The sequence below is a fragment of the Limulus polyphemus genome, unplaced genomic scaffold (genome assembly GCF_000517525.1).
Source record: "Limulus polyphemus unplaced genomic scaffold, Limulus_polyphemus-2.1.2 Scaffold1010, whole genome shotgun sequence".
In the NCBI taxonomy this organism is placed as follows: Eukaryota; Metazoa; Arthropoda; class Merostomata; order Xiphosura; family Limulidae; genus Limulus; species Limulus polyphemus.
This window is the reverse complement of record NW_013666620.1, coordinates 313091-320045: the sequence shown is the minus strand read 5'-3', so window position 1 is coordinate 320045 and position 6955 is coordinate 313091. Positions and strand designations below refer to the sequence as shown.

The 6955-nt window shown below is 37.5% G+C and overlaps 1 protein-coding gene and 1 long non-coding RNA gene across 7 annotated transcripts in view; one reads left to right on the top strand and one right to left on the bottom strand.

Annotated features, from left to right (window-relative positions):
• LOC111086309 overlaps positions 1-577 on the bottom strand; it is a 4299-nt gene extending 3722 nt beyond the window's left edge. Inside the window, exon 1 of the long non-coding RNA XR_002611036.1 lies at positions 484-577. This is a non-coding gene — a long non-coding RNA (uncharacterized LOC111086309). The remainder of the gene's footprint in view (positions 1-483) is intronic.
• Positions 578-704: 127 nt separating this feature from the next.
• The window catches only part of LOC106461683 (tripartite motif-containing protein 2-like), a 21190-nt gene continuing 14939 nt past the window's right edge, over positions 705-6955 (top strand). For 2 of the 6 annotated variants that reach the window (XM_022388702.1, XM_022388700.1), the window contains exons 1-2: positions 705-886; positions 5491-5776. The gene's annotated coding sequence lies outside the window, so the exon portion shown is untranslated. Of the gene's footprint in view, positions 887-2314; positions 2332-5490; positions 5777-6955 lie in introns of those variants that run through there. The other 4 variants (XM_022388705.1, XM_022388704.1, XM_022388703.1 and 1 more) reach the window with 3 other exon arrangements.

The following is a 6955-nucleotide window of genomic DNA, read 5'->3' as shown; positions in this document are numbered from 1 at the left end:
CCGTATTGTATGGCGGGGAGGGGAGTGTGGGGGAGGGGGGGGCTGACAAACTTAAGATTGGCGACATAGAGAGAATAGATGTAATTGCTTTACATGCGTGGGGAGGGACATCTTTTGTAGTTACGTCACTAATTTTATGTTACCCAAAGACGCATTTCATCGCCTATACCTAATACGAGCTTGTATCACGCATCGTGTTATGCTACAGTTTTTATGTTTCAGCTACAACATAAAATCGTTTTTTTTTAAATATAAATGAGCAAACCGAATTAATTTTTATTGATATAGTGTACCACTATACGGTCGAAGTATTGCTGGATAAAACAGTCTTCCATCAGTAAGTACACACACATTTTATAAACAAAAGGTTTTGTGTGTGTGTGTGATATCCATTGGAGCCAATATCCTACCATATTTCTTCCTCTTTTCTCTCTCTCTTTTAATTAAAAGTTTCGATTTATGATATATATACAGAGAACTTACATATTCTAGTAGTACGTTTTGACACCGGACCTTCCGAAATGTGAAGGGTGTCCTATAGATTTCCCAAGACACGCTGCTCTGGTCCTACACCGCTCAAGATGTGCCGTATTATTGACGTCACTACTATTATGACAACGCAGCCGCAGACGAAAGCAATAAAGCTTAGAAGCGAACGTAACTTCGTTGTATCAGTGTTTGGACGGTGTTAAGAATAATTGTTGGTGAATGGGCCTTTAAATGTCGAAATTATAAACTGTCGTAGTTCTGATGCTCAACAATATAAAGGTTATATACCTACTAATAATAACAATACGAGTCAATAATAACTAACCACTGACTGACTATCCATCTCCCGACGTAGGCACGTGGTACTCGCTCTCTACACGTGACAAAATTAACGTGGGTAAGGGAATATATCAGTCCTATTTTCACAAAAATAAATAGATAAATGGAAAGACAGATTCGTATAGTGTTATTAGTAAACTATTTTAATCTAGTTTTAAGTCTAGTTATTAATTTCTTTAATCTAAATTTTTTCTAGAATTCGATAAAACTTCATTAATGTTTTAGATACTTGCAAAATAAATATTTTGGTGGGGGCTGAGTGATGCATGATTTGACTGTATCGCAACACTTTTTAAAAAAAAAACTAAGTCCATGTGATTTTAGCGAACAACCTGGAAGTTATTGGTATACAATGTGTGTATGTATATGTAGTTTAAAACTGAGTGAATACGCTACGTATGTATCTACATAATAATATTTGTTGTAGTTGTCATTTGGTGATATATTTACTCGCCAATCAAAGAGACCCTAGTAACTTACACCCACGTCTCGTTAGAATCTTGGATAATTTTACTAACGTCCTTGTGGAGGTCAAACGGGGACGTGGTGTAAGTGTATTCACAGCATCGGTTTGTTTGTTTGTTAAATTAAGAGCAAAGTTGCTCCAGGAATATATGCACTAGCCGTCCCTAATTTTAAGAGAAAAGCTATAGGGAAGGCAGCTAGTCAACATCACCCACCGTCAACTCTTGGGCTACTTTTTACCAACGAATAGTGGAACTGACCATTACATTACTAGCCCCCAGCACCACTGCTACACGGCCGAAAGGGCCAGCATGTTCGGTGCTGGGGTTTTAACAAATTCCTTGTTATATTGATATTTTATTCAAATCGAGGGGGAGCTCTACTACGCTGCCCAGAGCTGCACTCACGGACGCCCCCATCTCACAAGAACGGATATCGTCAAGGTGACAGAGGTTTAACGTTATCGTAGTTTAAAGTGTAAAAATCTCTTTTAGGACCTAATGTGAAAATATTATACACACAAGATTGCACTGGCTTAAAAGAAATAAGCAAAGCTGGAGACGTGTGCTCTTTACAACTAAGCCTAAGTTTGACTTGTTCGCCTGGAGAGATAAACTTTATCACACTCAATGTACAGTGAAGTATGATGGGAAGTGGGGATCAGTACAACTTGGGGAATACATTTCAGCCAACAGTGTCGGTGATCTATACAAAATTTATGGCACCCTGACTGTCGACATGCAAAGGCAAGTCCTAATTCATCATGCCATTCCCTCAGGAACCAGACTCAACGGGAAGAGATTCGTCTTCCAGCACGATAGCAAATCTGGTTAAACGACATTTTGACAGTTAGTAGACCGGTGAAGCTTTCCCATCCATGAGTTGTTCTACACAAAGTCCAGATATAAACATTCTGGAGAAGGACTCGCGTAAAAACGTCAAAAAGACGGCCAAACAATTCGGCTGATGTATTTAGTAATACAGGACATTTGAAACAATATTCCACGCTCGTATTTCGACGAACTGTATGGAAACAAGGTATACTCTCATGCTACAACTCATTCGCTTTCTTTTGTACTTCCTATGATCAGCTTTTGTACCATTGATAACTAGTTAGCCTAGCTCGTTGTTTATGACTACTGTAGGCCTAGCTTTTGTATGTTTTCGTAATTAGTGATTTTTATATCTTGAAGTTATTTAAGAATTACTATTTTTTTAACCAACATTTGGAGACATTTCTTTTAATTTCTTATTCACGTTTGCTTTCTACTATATTTTCCCCACTTCTACAAATAGAGCTCGAGCTTTTAAAAACAGAATATACATGTACATATTAATCAATTATTTGCACGTATTAATGAGTAAGTTTAAACGTATTTGTTATTTGATGGGCATATACTTTGAATTTCGCGCAAAGCTACACGAGGGCTATCCGCGCTAGCCGTCCCTAATTTAGCAGCGAAAGACTAGAGGGAAGGCAGCAAGTAATCACCATTCGCCGCCAACTCTTCGGGTACTCTTTTTACCAACGTCATATTGTAACGCCCCCCCCCCCCATGGCGCTGAAAGGGCGAACATGTTTAGTGGGATGGGGATTCGAACACGCGACCCTCAGATTGCGAGTCAAACGCCCTAACCACCTGGCCTGGACATATATACAAGGACCTTGAAAATACGTTACTAATGTGTTGATTAAAGATATTATTTTAAATCTCATATGGCCCACTTACAATGTTAAACGCGGAGACCTTCATTCGCAATAAATTGGATAGCTTTACGTTTTCCCCCAATTGAATTGACTTCTTGATATAAAACAGTGATAAACAGATAAAGACTACAAAAAATTAATTTGATAACTGAGAGAAAGATTTGAATGTAATGTAAGTTATTGTAGTGGCGTTTTCATGGCTCTTCTGCTGCCTAAAGTTTCGTTGAAACGGCGACGTTTCGAACCCCATGCTGAGTCCTTTACGCTAACACGCTGCTAAAGTAATCCCTGAAAGAAGTTGGTCACTAAACTGCTTATTTTACATTAACTTCTCCTGTGCTTTGCCTTGATTTCCTTCAAATCTTGACCTCTAGTGCCTAAATCGCCACTCTAAAGATAATGGTGGCTATTTTTACTTTATCGTGATATTGGTTACTTTCTGCACTTTATAAGAGAATTTAACCACTTCTAACAAACCTGTAATTACTGTTATTTCACTTGGCCATTTTCAAGCTTTAAAGATCAAAATTCTTTATTTTTTTTCACCTTTGTTCCAGTATTTGAACAGTTTGTTTATTGGCAAAACAAAAATAACGTCTGAGGGCGCTGCACGGTTTATGATAAGGTGATGTATCATAAGGACTATATTGAAACAGTTTTGATGTGATTTTTAATAGAAGGCTTAAATTTGTTTGCTCTTTACGCTTGGAGGTTCTAGATAGTTCTTTTCAATCATCTAAGGTTTTATTTTAGTATTTTTACTTACCTATAGGTGGCAGTTCTATTAAAAAAAAATCAGAGCAGTGTTTTATGTGTTGATATATATGATAGATTAATGTGCTATTGTGGTCCTTAAAATTGGTAAACGGTCAATATAGTTTGTGTACATAACTATAAAAATCCGATATGTCAAATCTTGTATATTCCTGATGTTCTTCATTTCATTTATTTCAAATACAAATCTTTAATATTTTATATCAGTAAAAAGGTATTTAGAACTTGCAAACCCGAGCCAAGAGACACCGTTAATAGTAAAGCCCTTGTTACTATTTCTTTCGCTAGATGGCGGTTGTTATTTATATTCATTAATACGTTCACCTTTTTAAACTTAAAATCGATGAAAAGCGAAATGCCGTCTTAGAAATAATAAGATTATGGTAGGTATGGTTTGTTTCTGTACTTGGAGGAACTCTGCGAAAATAATAATCAATATTTCACGATTTTTCTAACGTCAATATGAGGTTTAATTTTCATAAATCTGCAAATTTTATCTTGTATAAATATTTATGAAAAAAAACAAAACGGATCGGGTTCTGGGCCTCGCCTTCTTGTGAGCGTTTTATATTTGTTCAGATAACTTATACTGAGCAATCAAACAAATAATATACACAGATAAACAGCGGCTGATCAGAGTTTCACTGCAATGGGTACTTGTGATTAATCAAATTCAAGATCAATGTCGATACTCGTGTTGTGACCTCAAAGTTTAAAACGGACATTAGACAAGACTTTTATGTTTTATTAAAAATGGCCATCATAATGTGTAATATGTCTTACCAAATTTTGTTTGTTTTTGAATTTCGCGCAAACCTACTCGAAGGTTATCTTCGCTAGCCGTCCCTAATTTAGCAGTGTAAGACTAGAGGGAAGGCAGCTAGTCGTCACCACCCACCGCCAACTCTTGGGCTACTCTTTTACCAACAAATACTGGGATTGACCGTCACATTATAACGCCCCCACGGCTGAAAGGGCGAGCATCTTTGGTGTGACTGGGATTCGAACCCGCGACCCTCAGATTGCGAGTCGAGCGCCCTAACCACCTGGCCATGCCGGGCCTCAAATTTTGTGATATCTTTATACTTCAAAATCGGCTACGCCAGTTTGTTTTCCTTTTAAATATTTTTCCGTTCGGCAATAAATGTCGAAAATATCGTTATGTCCTGCGATATTATGGAAATTTACATTAAGAAGAAAGAAAAAAAAATTGTCACAGAGATGTGATAAACCAGCTATGTTTTACTTGAATGCTGTGTTTACTGTCGTCTCCTAAATTACTGTGGTTAGGATGCTCGACTCGCAATCTGCGGGTCGCGGGTTCGAATCTCCGTCCCTCCAAACATGCTCGCCCTTTCAGCCGTGGGAATGTTATAATGGGACGGTCAATCCCAGTATTCGTTGATAAAAGAGTAGCCCAAGAGTTGTCGGTGGGTGGTGACGACTAGCTGCCTTCCCTCTAGTCTTTCACTGCTAAATTAGGGACGTCTAGTGCAGATAGCCCTCCTGTAGCTTTTCGCGAAACTCAAAACAAACCAAAATTAGGTGTTTCAAGTACGATTTCTTTGAATTCGAGACAGATTTTTTATCACCTTTCTCCCATTAGAAGAAAAGTAAATAATGAAATTACCAGAGGTTCAGGCTCGTAGCTCAGAAATTCTATGGCACGTTTGTATTTTTTGTCTCACTTAATCTTTGTTAGCTTTTTATTTCAGATAATTTGAAGAAACAAATTCAACGTCCCGCGTAGTCTTACAGCTATTCAACGTGCCTCATAACGTATGAGTAAGTTACTAAACTTAACTCCATGCTCGGGGAGTTCTCACAACATGGAAACTTAGAGTAATCACCGTCCAACCCTTAAGACTTTCATCAGCTCGAACTGCAACACCTTCTGACGAAACAACCCTGTCGGAGAACATCTGAACTATTCCCACAGTTTGCATCTTCCGCTTTCCTGTTCGGTTAATCAGGCAATCCAACAGTGACCGTCTTTGTTGGGTAGGTTTTGTTTTTGTTTTCAATGAGGATTAATGCGATACATTCTGATATAATGCTTTTACTGTTACGCCATAAAATCACGAATAATTTAGTGTAGTTGATGACTTCTATTTTCAACTACTACTTCTTTATACACAGTTTAAATTTTAACTTAGTGAAAAAAAAAAAATCAATTTGGTAACAAAACTACCCTTAATCTTTGCAGTGGCTTAGCGGTAAGTCGGAGGGCCTGTAGTTGTAACGCTAAAATTCTTCGTTCGCTCCTTACAGTGGACATAGCACAGATAGCCCATTGTGAAGTTTTATGTTTAACAACAACAAAAAAAAAAAAGGCAAAGTTTACAACTCATCTAAGCAAATCTTGCAAAATAACATAAGCAACTGTTTCTATATCACTGTTAATATTACAGTTTTCAAGTATTCCAGTATTTTAGTTGGAAATGTAATCAAAAAAATTTGCCCATTTTCTTCTTCTGTTCTCACAAGGACATACAAACAAGTGTACAGAACCAAATACGTATATTTCTGTGATCACTGATTAGACGGCCATAAACGTACGTTTATTCAATTGTACAAAATGGCCATTTGTCGTGGTGATGTTGGTATTTAAATTTTGTTTAGTACTAACTAAGTTAAGGTAGTGGCGCCATTTCAGAAAACTCGTGAAGGTATGGGGGGGGAGCAAAGATGAACCCTAACTTCTACAAAATACACGAACTGTTGATGACGTAACACGTTTTGGAGTTGATACATCAGCTGTATACATAAGAGTCAAGGAGTTGTTAGGAACCACAAAAACAAAACTTGCAAACATCGAAAATGAATTAATAATAATAATAAGGCTTGGATGAGGCGGCTGCCCCCTCACCCACCTACCCCAATTGGTGTCACTGATTTAAAGTGAGACCGTATTATAAAAATAGTTGGTTTGACAAACTACCTCCAGAATGCTGGTTCTTCTTTTATTGTTTAAATAGTTGGTTTGACAAACTACCTCCAGAATGCTGGTTCTTCTTTTATTGTTTAAATAGTTGGTTTGACAAACTACCTCCAGAATGCTGGTTCTCCTCTTATTGTTTAAATAGTTGGTTTGACAAACTACCTCCAGAATGCTGGTTCTCCTCTTATTGTTTAAATAGTTGGTTTGACAAATTATCTCCAGAATGCTGGTTCTCCTCT